The 16,825-nt window shown below is 35.8% G+C and overlaps 1 pseudogene; it reads right to left on the bottom strand.

Annotated features, from left to right (window-relative positions):
* Nucleotides 1-569: 569 nt before the first annotated feature.
* LOC107769527 (putative LRR receptor-like serine/threonine-protein kinase At1g63430) lies at nt 570-10,869 on the bottom strand (annotated as a pseudogene).
* Nucleotides 10,870-16,825: the final 5,956 nt, after the last annotated feature.

Genomic DNA, 16,825 nt, shown 5'->3' with positions numbered 1-16,825 from the left:
AAAAAGGGAGGGAGTGTTGTTGGGGGAGGGGGGAAGAAGAAGAAGAAAAGCGTACATGGGAACGAAAAGAGGGGGTGTTTGGGGAAAGGGGAAATTTTGGTTTCAAGGTTGGAAATTGAACAACATGGGAGACACCCAAATGGGAACAGAGGAATAGCCGCCATTAGCAATGAAGAGTTTCGTTTATTCTAATTTACTGAGGTTAGGGGATGCATAGTTTTTCTTTCTTTTTTTACTTATTTTATTTTTTATTCTTATTTTAATGATTTTTTTCTTCTTATTTTAATTATTTCTGGTTCTAAATATTCATATTTATGCTCATTATCCGCGTGAATTACACTCACTTTGTCCAGCTCAACCATTATTTTGTCACATGTGCTTGGTCAACGGTCAGAGGGATTTAAAATATAAACTTTGATCAAGTTAAAGTGTCTGGATGAAACTTTGTAGAGTATATAGACTGGTATGACAAACCAAAACAAGTATAAATTTCCAAGAGACTATTCTACCTTTTAGTAAAGACTAAAAAACCAGTTGTTTACAAAGAATCAAAAATAGCATCTCTTCAACTCTACTAGACTCAAAATTTATATGAACTCAACCATGACTCCAGAACATTGGGAACGAGATCGAGAGATCAAAAAGAAACAGTTAAGAAAAAGGAAAGGAGAAAGTGGTAGACATGCAATTACAATTTTCCGATGTACATATACTGTTAGCCTTCTATCAGTTAGGATGAAAGCGCAAGCTCGGCCCACGCCAAAGAAGATGCCTTGAGCTCTGCAGTGATGGAAGTATCAATGTTGCTCTCCAACATAGCACACAAGTCCTTCATGGAAGTCCTCCTGCTCGAACTCAGGTGGATGCAAAGGTTAATCACATCACAAATCACTCTGAGGTCTTCTTATTTAAAATGTTTCAACTTGGGATCCACAACATAGGATAATACCTTAGGAACTTCAAGAAATTCCTTAGCCTGCCACATAAAAAGTCGAATTCAGGTCCCCTGCCTGAAAAGTCTATCGCATATAAAAATCTTTGGTGCGAAAAGAAATGATTACCCAATCTACTAAGCACCCTTTGTCTTTTCAATATGGAGGTCTCCCACTGATTATTTCCTGTAGCAGTACTCCAAATGCATAAGTGTTACCCTGGACGTCGAGATGACGGTTCTCTAGAGTATTTGGAAGGACACATATTGCTCCTTCACTACTGATAGCACCCGAGTTTTTTTCTGATCTGGAAATTATCAATTTCCAACTTTCAAAATCAACGAGTTGTTCCAATTACAGCTATCTCGGGTCCACCTTACAATGCAAACAGTAGCTACATATCATGAAGAAAGAATGAGTGTCGCCTCTTTCTGAAAATAAAGCTCTAGATAGGCTGCCCAACGCTCTTCTTTGACACAAAGCGATATTACAGCTATCTCAGGTCCACCTTTCATTGTTCCTTTGTAAGCTAAGCTGTATGGTGAGTGCTGAGGATCCAATGATGTTGCTGAAATCTTCACAAGCTATCTTAAGTTCTTGTCTAGTGTTTCTTACGGCATCTTTCAGCAAACCAGTATCTACAAATGAACATGAGCCATAAATAGAAATCATGAACAGTAAAGAGTCCCATATGAGAAAGATACTTTTTACGAAGTAGCCAAGTTCAAGTGCATGGAACTGACCTACGTAAATTGTCATATGATCGTTCCTGCTTCCTGATTTTTTCCAAGATATGATTGAGGATTTGCTCTTACACTTGTGAAGGTCAGTCACAACAGCCACTATGAAGAGAACCAACCATAACTCATGTTACCACTTCTAAAGCCAAAAGCCAAGTGGGCTTGGAAGAAGAAGCCTGATGTATCAGTCCTTCAACAGACCGGTGCTTATTATTGACTGTTGATGCATGGCTAGAGATGGAGTTCCACCTATAAAGCGATATTAAAACAACTTGTTCAGTCTTATTATAATAATAAATCTACTTGACTGTAACTGTAAAGGAAAAAAGAAAAGTAAACATGCTGCACAAACAATTAATTCTGTGGAAAATAGTACCCAGAGATTGTTTACTGGCTTAAGGGAGAAATGCTCGAGCAGCATTACTTACCACATAGAGAAGCAGAGCGCTGCTTTGGATCTTTGTGCTGAAGGCAATTTCCATGAAAGCTAGGTCTATCTCAACACAATATAACATGCACTCAGAAATTATAAAAGGCAATAGAAAATAACATTTATAGAGCATCAGAGCGATGCTTCAGATATTTGCTCTAGGGACAATTTCATTGAATCTAGATCTAGAGCATTGAAAATAACAAGCATTCAGAAACCGAGAACATAAGAGAAGAATTAAGAACTGACTTTGGAAGGTAACCAAAGCACTTTGGTATGCTTCCAATGAGAAAATTGAATGAGAAATCAGCAACTTTAAGTTGGGATGAACGACAAAATCCTGTAGGGCTGGCACCAGAAGCATGCCTAAAAAGAAGCAACAGGAGAAAAAGAATAAAAGAAATCAGCGCTAAATAAAGATACATGCGATGAATACAAGGCAACATAAAAAATTTACTCATTTAGATCAGTTATGCAATATATAAGTTAAGAATTAAGGTAATAAACATCCAATCTTATGGAGTGTTATGCCCTTTTGCAGGTGCTCTCCTACTTACTCTAAAGTTTTCTTTTGTTGATCAGTATTGACACTTTGTAGCTCATTTTGTGGCCAAATATTATGTAAAACAAAAAACTTATGTATGACTTCACAAATAGATATAAAACATATCAAATTAAAGATCAAGCACAATATGAGAGACATGCAACGACCAATCAACGACAGTAAAGCAAAAGAAGAAAGACAATTGTCACTCACCAGAGAAGGCAAGAAAGGTGGAGTCTCAATTAAAGGACGTCTTCCTGTGAAATTCATAGTAATTCTTAGCCTGATATTGGGAAAATCACATTGCTATTACTCAAACATGCAAGTAACATATAGCAACACAAAAGATAAAGAGAGAAAATACAGAGTAGAGGTGGCAGTACCGAGCTTCAGCCAACGGACGCCCACCGTCGATTTGTGTCTGACAACAGTAGAGACACAGAGCTTCATACAAATACATTGCTTTTACCCTCCATTGTTGTTTGAAAAAGAGAGTTTGGAGGCGAGACATGGAAGAAGCTTTTTCAAAGACATGGACATGAAGAAAGAACATCTATGGGAACAAAAAAAACTAAGAAAACAAATAAATATTGCTCAGTTGTTTTAGGCATTTCGTCAAACAGATTGACTATATCAGCGTGTGTAGTGGAGTTTTCACGTAAGCGTTTGAAAAAAATAAAATACATCCATGTACACGACCCATGATTAACATGAAGCCAAAAAGATTAAATTAGGAGCCCGTTTGGCTTAGCTGATTTAAGTAGCTAATAAGCATTAGGCGCTGAAAAATACTTTCAAGTGTTGAAGCTGATTTAAAAAATAAGTAGTTACGTGTTTGGATAAAAGTGCTGAAATTAATAATAAGCAGCTGAAAAATTAGGTATACGAAGAGTTTTGTTTTAAAAAAATATTTTAGGGATAAAATAGTAAATATTTTGGTCAAACCTAAAGTGCTTATAAGCTGAAATTTGATAAGTTGGGGAAGACCAACTTATGGCTTTTGGCTTATTTTTGGCTTATAAGCACTTAACTTATAAGCACTTTTAATTTTACCAAACGTGTAGATAAACCAAAAAGTGCTTATAAGCCAGTTTAACCAGCTTATAAGCTTAGTCAAACACCCTCTAGGTATCAGGTATGCTCAATGAATCTAAAATCATACGCTGAACTGAAGAAGCCAAAAGAAAAAGGCATAAAATACAGAGAACTACAAATTGTCGTGAAAGCCAAATGTATATAGTGTGAATGAGTCACAACTACTATACCAAAAATTATGACAGCCACCAAATAATAAATAAGACAATAAAGCAACAATAAAAGGAACACCAGAATTTACGAGGTTCGGCCAATTTTGCCTACTTCCTCGGACAGAACTAATATTTTATTCCACTCCAAAAATACAAGTGAAATAATACTAAAGAGAGAAGATACAAATGCCTTAAGAAGATAAGAAGACAAATGAGAGATGTATTTAAATCGTAAACATTAGGCCTCCTTTTATAGGGAAAAATTCTCACCCTATTGTGTCCTCCACCGATGTAGGACAAATTTTGGCAATCAACAAATCTCCACCTTGGCAAAATTCCATATCTTCAATTTTCTCTTAATAACAAATTTTGGTTGTGTCTTTATCTTCAATCTTCAGTGTTCAACAATGTTGATAAAATCCAAACAATGTTGAAACTTGACCGCAGTCACAACTTTTGTTAGCATATCAGCAAGATTCTCTTTAGTATGAATTTTCTTCACCGTGACTCCACCTTCTTCTATGATTTCTCGTATGAAATAATATCGAACATCAATTTGCTTCGTCCTTGCATGATAAACTTGGTTCTTCGCTAATTGAATAGCACTTTGATTATCACAAAAAATTGTGATACTTTTGTGTCCAATACTAAGCTCGTTTAGCAACCCCTGAAGCCAAATTGCCTCTTTTGCAGCCTCTGTAATAGCCATGTACTCTGCCTCTGTTGTAGACAAAGCAACTGTTGACTGCAAAGTAGACTTCCAACTAACTGGTGCATTTGCAAAAGTAAACACATAACCAGTAGTTGATCTTCGTTTGTCCAGATCACCCGCAAAATCTGAGTCACAAATCCAAATACAGACTGATTGTCTTCCTACTCAAAAACTAACCCAACATCTACAATATTATGAATATACCGTAGAATCCACTTCACAGCTTGCCAATGCTCCTTTCCTGGATTATGCATATATCTACTAATAACTCCAACAGCTTGTGAAATGTCAGGTCTCGTACAGACCATTGCATACATCAAGCTACCAACAACATTTGTGTATGGTACCCTTGACATATACTCATGTTCAGCTTCATCTTTTGGGGACATAGTAGTATTTAGCTTAAAATGGGGAGCAAGTGGAGTACTAACTGGCTTAGTCTTCTCATATATGCCAAAACGTTGTAGTACTCTCTTCAAATATTCCTTTTGAGATAAACAGAGTTTCTTTGAACGTCTATCTCTTATTATCTCCATGCCAAGAATTTTCTTTGCCTCACCCAAATCCTTTATCTCGAACTCCTTCTTTAGTTGAATCTTCAACTTATCAATTTATTCCGAGTTCTTGGAAGCTATCAACATATAGAAGAAGATATACAAAGGAACCATCTTCAAGCTTGCGCAAATACACACAATGATCGTATTTGCTTCTCTTGTACCCTTGCCACAACATAAACTTGTCAAATCGCGTGTACCATTGTCTAGAAGATTGTTTCAATCCATACAATGATTTTTCAAGTTTGCATACCATATTTTCTTTTCCATCAACTTTGAATCCTTCTGGCTGAGTCATGTAGATTTCTCCTCCAAGTTCCCATGTAAAAATGCAGTTTTTACATCCATCTAAACTAGTTCCAAATCCAATTGTGCTACCAAAGCCAACATAATTCTAATGGAGGAATGTTTTACAACTGGAGAAAATACTTCATTGTAATCAATTCCCTCCTTTTGAGCATATCCTTTGGCCACCAATCTTACTTTGTAGCGAACATCTTCTTGGTTAGGAAATCCTTCTTTCTTTGAAAATACCCATTTGCACCCAATTACTTTCTTTCCCTTCGGGAGATTGGCCAATATCCATGCATGATTCTGATGAAGGGACTGTATTTCATCATTCATGGCAATCCTCCACTTATCTTCTTCTGAACTTTGGACTGCGTCTTTATAAGTGGTAGGAACATCATCAGCTACAATTGAGGCGGCACTAGAAATTATCTCTATAAGATGAGCAGGTTTTGTTATTGTCCTTTTTGGCCTGCTGGTTGCAATTGATTCAAGTTGTTGTTGAGGTTTCTGAGTTAGAATATCCCTTTCTACTGGATCTTCTTCCAGAGGATAATCTTCATTTGTTTCCTCCTTTGCTTCTTGTGTAGGAAAAATAAATTTTCCCTCAAACTCCACCTGCTTAGAAGCACCCTCATTTTGTTTGGTATCTTCTGTTACCTTATTTACCATAGCAGATTCATCAAAGGTAACATCCTTGCTGAATATTACTTTCTTTGTCATAGGACACTATAAGCGATATCCTTTGACTCCAGAAGTAATCCCCATAAAAATAGCCTTCTTTGCCCTTGGATCCAATTTTGACTTTGTCACATGATAATATGCAGTTGAGCCAAACACGTGCAAAGAGTCATAATCTACAGCAGACTTTCCATACCATTTTTCAAATGGTGTCTTTCCATCAATAGCAGCAGATGGTAAGCGATTAATGAGGTGGCATGCATATGTAATTGCCTCCGCCAAAAATTCTTTGTCCAATCCAGCATTGGACAACATACACCGTACCTTCTCCAGCAAGGTCCGGTTCATACGTTCTGCCACTCCATTCTGTTGTGGTGTATGTCTGACAGTGAAGTGTCGGACGATACCATCATTTTCACAGACCTTATTGAAATGATTATTTTTGTATTCACCTCCATTGTCTGTGCGAATACACTTGATCCTCCTGCTTGTTTGATTCTCCACCATCGTCTTCCATTTGAGAAAAATTCCCAACACTTCATCTTTGCTCTTCATTGTATACACTCACACTCTTCGGGAAAAATCATCAACAAAGGTTACAAAATAGTGCTTCCCACCCAATGAAGGTGTTTTGGAAGGACCCCAAACATCAGAGTGTACATAATCCAAAATACCTTTAGTATTATTGATCGATGTACAAAATTTAACCCTTGTCTGTTTCCCTTTGACACAATGCTCGCAAAACTCCAAGTTGCAAGCCTTTACTCCCTTTAAAAATCCTTGATCTGATAGAGTTTTCAAAGATTTTCCTCCAGCATGTCCCAAGCGCATGTGTCGTAGCTTGGTTGCTTCTGCCTCTTTGTTGTCACTAGATATCACTATCGCTGTCCCAATAACTGTACTGCCACGATAGCAGTACATATTATTTTCTTTCGATTAGACTTCATTACCACTAGTGCACCAGATCATACTCTCATCACTCCATTTTCTGCAATGATTTTGAAACCTTTTGATTTTAGGGCTCCCACAGAGATGAGATTCTTCTTCAAATCTGATACATATCAAACATCTGTTAATGTTCTGATCATTCCATCATGGTTGCTTAATCGTATTGAACCAATTCCATATGAGGTAAGAGGGCTGTTGTTCGCTGTGTGGATGACTCCATATTCTCTTTCTTGAAAATCCACGAAATAGTCACTGTTGGGACACATATGATAGCTACAAGCCGAGTCCATCAACCATATGTCTGATGATGTTGATGACTCTGTTGTAACTAATGAGAAGTATGAATCATCACAATCAGCTACATTTGAATCTATAATGGCCTTTTCATTATTATGTTTGGCCTTATTCTTCAACTTCGGACAGTCTTTCTTCCAGTGCCCTTTTTCTCGACAAAAGGCACATTCATCTTTGCTGGGTCTAGATCTTGACTTGGATCTTCCCTCCTTGTCCTCGTTTGATTTTGAGGACGACCCCTCACAACCAGTGCTTCTCCTTCTCTGCCCTTCTGTTTTTCTCCCTTTCTTTGTTCATAGCTGTACAAAGCCGAACAAACTTCTCTGAGAGAAATTTCGTCATTTCCATGGAGTAGATTAGTTTCAAGGTGCTCATACTCATCAAGAAGTGACCCTAACAACATCAAGGTCAAGTCACCATCATCAAAAGTTGCATCTATATTTTGCAAATCTGTGACCAACTTATTGAAACTGGTGATATGTTCATTCATCGTGGCACCAGGAACATAGGTGAAGCGAAACAGTCTTTTCTTCATGTACAATTTATTTTGACTGTTTTTCTTCAAAAATTTATCCTCCAGTGCTTTCTATAATTTACTTGCAGAAGTTTCTTTTGTGTATGGATATTTCTGCTCTCTAGTAAGGTAGGATCGAATGGTACCGCAAGCAACACGGTTGATAATTCTCCAATCTTCTTCTCCAATAACATATGGTCTTTTTTCTTAAATGGCAAGATTTAGCCCTTGTTGAAAAGGGACATCTAGAACCTCGTCTTGCCATATCCCAAAATGTCCTGACCCGTCAAAAATTTCTACCGCAAATTCGCATTTGACACAGTTCTTGTCATAAGCGAAGATGCCAATGATGACGTATTGTTGACACTTGATGTAGATTCTTCTTGTTTACTGTCTCCCATCTTTGACACAAATATTATTTAATATCTGACGACACAAATCAAGATTATTTCCTTTCTGGTGTGGAAGATCAAACTAAGCTGCAACCACAGAGCATACTCAGACAGAACCTTGACTCAGTTACCAAGATAAATTTTTTCTAATGTGGAAGATCAGACAATGCTGCAACCACAGAGCATACTTAGACAATACCTTGGCTCTGATACCAATTGTCGCGAAAGCCAAATGTATATAGTGTGAATGAGTCACAACTACTATACCAAAAATTATGACAGCCACCAAATATTAATTAAGACAATAAAGCAACAATAAAATGAACACCAGAATTTACGAGGTTCGGCCAATTTTGCCTACTTCCTCGGACACAACCAATATCTTATTCCATTCCAAAAATACAAGTGAAATAATACTAAAAAGAGAAAATACAAATTCCTTAAGAAGATAAGAAGGCAAATGAGAGGTGTATTTAAATCCTAAACATTAGGCCTCCTTTTATAGGGAAAAATTCTCACACTATTGTGTCCTCCACCAATGTGGGACAAATTTTGGCAATCAACACAAATAGACTGAATTATTTTAATTCCTTACACTCTTAAAGTAGAATTAGAGATTCACATTACTACAGATTTGTGTAGCCACAGCAGAAACACAACACAGAGAAAATTCAAATACTTGTCCTCTAAAAATGTGACAAGTGGAATGATGGATCCCGCCCATATTAGCTCTCCACGAAAACTAATTTAAGTGGGACCCCATTATTCCACTTGTCACATTTTCAAAGGGTCTCATACAAGTAATATTGGTTCTATGACTCTCAATAACAGGTTCCTACAGCTTTTTTTATATAATACATAAAATTCAAGTACATATTTGAGTATTCAACTATGTAACATTACAAGACTAAACTTTAGCAAAAACTAAATTATGATCCACGATGTGACAATATCTTTGTAACAAGCCGAACATTTGATTATCGCCCAAGTCATCCAAATAGAAATGCGATCATGGTAAAACACGTGACTGCACAGAATCATCTGCACATGTTCCGTTTGTTCAAACTCATATTGACAGATGGGACACGTACTATCACTTGAGGAAGGGCGTATGAGAAAAAGAGAATTGGTTCAAGGTTGTTTGGCTAGAGGTGGAAGAGGAGTGATTTTCTAGAGCCAATGTAGAGGAATCATTTGTAGCTCTGATACATGGCCGAGGATCAACTTTCCGGTGAGGAATCACTGCTCAAATTGTTGTCTTTAACTAAATTTACTTATGGCTCTGACTCATGACTTTCAATTGAATGTAATTATGTGGCTCTGAATCGTGACTTTTAATTCAAGGCAGAATACATCGATAGACCTTTAAATTTGTCCACACTTTTCACTTAGAATATGTCTGTTCTATTTAAACACTTCAACCGCATCTTAAATGTATTATTTAGACACAAAATTGATGGGCAGACAAAATACAAAGATGAATATAATTCACACGCTTTTATGACGTGTCAAATGAACAATTAAATGGCTGACATGTGTAATTTTCTTAAAAATTGACAAATGTAATTAGAAAAGAAAAGAAAAAAAAACAGAAAACCCTCTCCCTTCCCCTCCCCTCTTCTAAATGATTTCTCTCTTCTTCCCAGGCATATGTTTCTTCCCCCTTGCCGAACTATTTTTGCTATATTAATTATTTAGATATTGTCGTGATGCCACTATTCTGTAGGCAACAAAGAAACTTTTATGATTGTTACCCTATGTTGCAAAAAACTTGAAAGAATTAATCATGATCATTCATGGAGAGAAACAGAGAATCAATTTCGGACATAAGTTAGCACACTTTTTTCTTCTGTTTTCCCATTTATTCTTTCAAAGTATATTTTTGGGTTGAGTTTGTTTTTTCAGGTTCGCCCCTATTCTGATTGGATTCAATAAACGTAAAATGGGGGCTTGTGAGTAGGATACATGGTGAGGAACAGAGTGTTCGTAGAGGTGGAGGGAAGATGAGAAATTTGAGGAATTTTAATTTGTGCCCACCTATGAATTCTAAGAATTAAGTCCATGTTTTGCCATCGATAATAATATCGTAGGTAGGAAAGTTACTGAAAGGCTTCTCAATATCACCTTTTGCAAAGGTTGAATGAAAATCCACATCCATTTATCCTAAATCATTTTTCCCCTTCAAATTACGAGCAAAATACAACAAGAACAATAATATACCCAGTATTATCTCACACCGTGGAGTCTGGAAAAGATAGTGTATATGCAGACCTTACCTTGTGAGGATAGAAAGTTATTTCCAATAGACCCTCGGCTTAGGAAAGCATAAGCACCACGTTAATAAAAATAGAGACAAGAAGGGACATCACCAAAAAGCCATATAAAAGTAGAATAAAAACAACAAAATAGTAAGGTGATCAACAATGAAAGAAAATAACGGTTAGTCATAAAAATCTACTACCAACAAAAAACGAGATTGCGTGCCAATACTACTGTTATGAAAACTCTAGATTACCGACTCTACTATCCTAATCCTCGACCTCTATACCTTCCTATCAAGGTTCATGTCCTTGGTCACCTGAAGCTGCGCCATGTCTTGCCTAATCACCTTCCCCTACCCCTTCTTTGGCCTATCTCTACCTCTCTGTATGCCTCCAATGTCAACCTCTCACACCTCACCAGGACGTCTGTGCTCCTCCTCCTTACATGAGCAAACCACCTAAGCCGCGCTTCCCACATCTTGTCCTCAATAGGGGCCACACCCACCTTATCACGAATAATCTCATTTCTAATCCTATCTAATTTGGTGTATTTGCACATCCATATCAAGATTCTCATCTTTACTTCTTTCATTTTTTGAACATGAGCGATCTTGACTGGCCAACACTCAGCCCCACACAACAATATTGGTCTGACCATCGCTCTGTAGAACTTACCTTTAAGTTTTGATAGCACCTTATTGTCACACAAAACACCGGAAGCGAGTCTCAATTTCATTCATCCGTCCCAATACGATGTGTGACATCTTCATCAATCTCCCCATCCCCCTGAATAATAGACCCAAACTACTTAAAACTTTCTCTCCTAGGGATGACCTGCGAGTCTCGCCTCACCTCCCCTTCCCTTGCAAACAAAATCTTGATGCTAATTTCCAATCTAGATTGGTCGATTTGTTTTGGCAAAACTTGTTGGCCACAATTTCAATTGATAGTTTGGTTGGGTTGGTCAGCGTTTGGATGGTGGAAATATTGAAGAAGTTTGAGGAAGAAGGTGAAGATATGGGGGTCACGGATCTGAAAAAGTAAACGAAAAGTTCATCGATAATTTTCCGGCAAAAGCTATTAGTTTTTCGGTAAGAAGTACGTGGAGTTTGCTTTTTAGACGATTTTCAGCATCTAAAAATGTGAGAAAAACTTGCCTTGCCATGTCAGCACATTGTGTCTAAATGACACATTTGAGATATGGTTGGAGTGGTCAAATGAAACACACTTAAGATAGAGAATCTACGTGAAAAGTGTGGACAACTTTAAGGGGTTGTCGATGTATTCTGCCTAAATTCAATTTTATTTATATCCATGATTTAGTGTAATCTCGGGGTCATTTGGTACGCGGACTAAATTTCCATTCTGGGATTATAATCCCATGATTAATTTATACCACATGAGAGATGGAATAAAATAATTCCACATTTGATGGGATAAGATGGAATATCCTGGATTTAGTCGAGGATTAAATTTATACTCTGTTTGATTGGAGGTATAAATTTATCCTCCAACCAAACAAAGTATAAATTTAATCCTACGTCTTATCCCACCTTATAACTCATATCAAACAACCCCTAAAGATATGGGATTGTGAAAGGAGATGGGTAACAAATTAACACGAGAGATTAGATGTTGACAACAATAGGTGAGAATATTGTTTGTGTTATGAAATATAACTCAAAGTAACAATATGGAACAAGAAAATAAAAGCAATTTAGTAAAACATGAACAAGAAATGGAGATAGAGAGAAAGAAGAGATTTCTTCTTCAATTGTGTGTGTCTTTCCATTGCAATTACATAGCCTTTTATAGGCATAAAAAGTAACGATGATGGACATAAAGTAAGAGATTTAATCTTTAAGTTATTCACAACATGGACATCCAATATAGCATCCAATGTAGTATCCAATGTACAAACTATTCACAACACCCCCCTTGGATGTCCATGTAAGATAATGTGCCTCATTAAGAACTTACAAAAAAATATTGGGATGTACATAGTTATTTATAATATGTATTGCTTGCTGCCTCATTAAAAACCTTACCAGGAAAACCCAGTGGGACAAAACCTTGGTTCAGGAAAAGAGTTCAGCGTGTAGTTATTCCCCCTGATGAAAAATCACTTAATGTCTCGAAGACAATGCATTCCAATCTTATATATATCAGCTTTTTAAATATTGAGGTTGGTAATGCCTTAGTGAACAGATCAGTCAAATTATCACTTGAACGAACTTGTTGTACATCTATTTCACCATTCTTCTGAAGATCATGAGTGAAAAAAAATTCGGTGAAATGTGCTTTGTTCTATCTCCTTTGATATATCCTCCTTTCAATTGAGCTATGCATGCATCATTGTCTTCATGCAATATTGTTGGAATATTCTCTTTCGAAGAAAGACCACATATTTGCTGAATGTGTTGAGTTATTGATCTCAACCAAATACATTCTTGACTTGCTTCGTGAATGGCTATTATCTCTACATAATTTGAAGAAGTAGCAACTATAGTTTGTTTTGTTGAACGCCATGATATGGCTGTACCTCCATTTGTAAATAAATAGCCTGTCTGAGATCGACCTTTGTGTGGATCAGAGAAACATCCTGCATCTGCATAACCAATAAATGATGGCTTGGATTCATTTGAATAAAATAAACTCATATCAATGGTCCCTTGGAGGTATCTGAATATATGTTTAATACCATTCTAGTGTCTTTGCGTGGCGAAGAACTAAATCTTGCCAATAAGCTTACTGAGAAAGTTATATCTGGTCAGGAATTATTGGCAAGATACATTAATGCCCCAGTTGCACTAAGATATGGTACTTCGGCACCAAGAAGCTCTTCATCATTTTCATGAGGTCAGAATGGATCTTTCTTTATATCAAGTGATCTCACAACCATCGGGGTACTCAATGGATGTGCTTTATCCATATAGAATCGCTTTAAAAACTTTTCGGTATATGTTGATTGATGGACAAATATTCCATCTTTCATATATTCAATTTGTAGACCAAGACAAAATTTTGTCTTTCCAAGATCTTTCATTTCAAATTCTTTCTTCAGACAGTCTACTATTTTTGAAATCTCCCCAGGAGTTCCAATGATATTTAAATCATCAACATACACGACGATTATAACAAATTCAGATCTAGACCTTTTTATAAAGACACAAGGACAAATTGGATCATTCTTGTACCCTTCTTTCAACAGGTATTCACTCAGGCGATTGTACCACATACGACCTGATTGTTTCAATCTGTATAAAGATTTCTGAAGCTTTATTGAACAAGTTTTTTGAAAACTTTTATATGCTTCTGAACAATTTAAATCCTTCAATGATTTCCATTATACGCATATCAAGTTTTTCATGTATTGCCAGATTAAAATCTTAAATGACTACATCCACCACAAGAGAACATGTCTCTATATAATCAATGCCAGGATATTTACAAATATTCTTGTGACACAAGTCATCTTTATGTCTATCGACTTGACCTTTTTCGCACAAGAACACATTTACCTCTACTGGATTTATACTTTCAGGTGTTGGGACTCCGTCTAACTTTATATTTTTCAAGTGAAGTCAACTTTCATTGCGTATTTTTCATTTGGCCAATTATTTATTTGTCCAAATTTCATGACAGATTTGAGATCAAGATCCTCGTCAATATTAATAATATTGAGAGCTACATTATGTTAACAACATCATCGACGATCATTTTATATCGGTTTAATTATTACCTAATAAAGACATAACTTATTAAGATCTCTTTATCTCATTATTTCAGGTACCTGAGCCTCTCCCATGAGGTCTTGTGAAATATTATGTCGTGGTGCTATTCTAGAGAATTTGCCTCCTTTTTATGACCATTTTGAATATTTGCCCCTCTCCTTCTTCAAGGAGTTTTATCTTTGGAACCGATTGGTCTGTTACGCTTTATGCGTGGCATAGACTCTGTCCCCCATGGACTTTGTTCTATTTGGAGCATTAGCAGTTGAAATATGACATTTAGCTTTGGGTCAGCAAATGCGTCTGGCAATAATTTGTAAATGAATTATCACTTGAACTTCAAGTTCATATTTTCTTGTACGAGGATCTATATGTATTCATAATAATTCATTTCACGTATCACTTTCTCAGCTGCCCATTTTCTCCCCCTAATGTTGGGATCACCAACACATTTCCCAACCTTCTTTGGGAACACATCTTTGTGCATTGTGGTGGAATAATTAAATCATATAACACATCCATATTTCTATATAGAAATTATTTGGTTCCTGACCCTGAACCGATTGTGATAGGAAGAAATTTTCATAACTTGGCTAGATGCGTACAAGTGTTGCTGTCTATTAAATAATACATCTCATACAAAATTTCGTTTTTGAGAGTTTTGTTCTCATAACCAATGATTTAGCTATAACTGGAGTCATACAATCTCTGCTAAACCAACTTGGATTTAAACCAGTATTATTAAGATAAATTATCATAATTTATATTCTGGAATTGTGCTCTAATAATTTGAGCAAGAAATCTTGCAAAAGCCAAACTGCAAGTTGATAACAAATGCACATGTGACCATAGAATAGATGCATCTATTAAAATCATATAATAGTAAACGGTCCACATGGCAGGTGACCGGGCCCATATATTTATCACCTTTTATTTCTTCCAGAAATCAAGGGATGCAATCCCTACCTTAACTGGTATATCATGAGAATAAGCAGCATAAGAGAATTCTTGAAGAATCTTCTATTCTTCAATATATGCCAATGTAATTCTCAATTATTATTTTTTTCGCATCATAATTGAACCGGGATGGTCAACCGGTTATGCCAACTAATATTTGTTTTAGTAAACCTCTAGTTTACTTGTGGCATATGATTCAAGCATCATGCTTATATTTGTGTAGTACAAATAGAATAAAACTGGGTAACCTTTCATATTTACCCGATATGTTTATAGAAATATGAATATATTCAATCTTCCTTTCATTTATTGTCTCAATATGATAATCACTTTGACTTGTATATTTGAAACTCAAAAAGTTTCTTCTAATACTTTACAATATCAATGTCATGAATAATTTTATTCATCCGGAGCTCTTAACAACTTTTGTACTACACGATCTTTTATCAAACCATTCATATGGTAAATGTCTCCTTCACGAAGAAACTTATATTATAATAAATTGTCATGGTCAAAATCATCATAAGCAAAATCATTTATTGCTTTAATTTTGACTTTAATAACTTTTATAAGGCATGACAAAATAATATTTGGCGTATCACATGTACGCGACCAATGACATATTTATGTAACCACACAATAATATTTATTCTCTTTATTTCACTCAAACCTCCCTTAGAGGTGAGTTGTGTGGTATTCATATAATCATGAATTGTATGTCTTTATTCATTGCTTTTATCACATATTGCCACATTCAACTTTAGGAATGAGTTTGCATTCTCAATGCTTATCACAAGTCACATTCTCTTCAAGGAATGGATCATAATCAGCGACGTGCTTTATTATTTTCATACCAATTTTATGGTAAACATTGCCTTCACATTTTGAAGGACTATTTTGAGAACCCTTATTGTTTTCCTTTAAAATCATAGTGATGATTATTATTATTTTGATCTTTGGAACGCCCACGTTCATTGTTCAACCACATGTCTTCATTTAAACTTATTATGTAGTGCTACCATATTCACTTCAAGAATAAAGCAAATCAAGTGGGACAATCTTCATGCCTTTAATAAAAAATATATTATTTTTCTTTAGTCATCATTATATCATCAATATGGTGCATTAGGACTCGAATCCAATGTATTACGCAGGGGAAAGCCATGTTTGACCATAATGACTTGAAACTCTATCAGGATTCAAATCCATGTCTTACCCCAAGCTTTAAAAATAATGCCAATTTATAATGATTACATGCATAAAACCAATTAGTGCTCTAGTGATATCATATTTGTAAGTTCATATGAACTAACACTATAAAAATATTTATTCTACACTAAATAACTAATTGTTGTGGTATTGATTAAAAATTGGACATCGATATCTCAATAACCCAAAGCAAATATCACGTCCGCTAATTTGAATAAAATGAATTAAGTGGTGCATAAATATGATATAAAAATATCATAATAATTTGACAAAAATCGTAAATTAGATAATACCAAAATATGTCTAAACCGTATGTCTAGTTAGTGCATGGTATACATTATTAAATTATATAACTTAATTCGCATGACTTAAAAGGTACTAAATACATGTA

The sequence above is a fragment of the Nicotiana tabacum genome, chromosome 1 (assembly GCF_000715075.1).
Source record: "Nicotiana tabacum cultivar K326 chromosome 1, ASM71507v2, whole genome shotgun sequence".
Classification (NCBI taxonomy): domain Eukaryota; kingdom Viridiplantae; phylum Streptophyta; class Magnoliopsida; order Solanales; family Solanaceae; genus Nicotiana; species Nicotiana tabacum.
The sequence above is the reverse complement of the archived record's forward strand: the minus strand, read 5'-3'. Positions and strand labels throughout refer to the sequence as shown.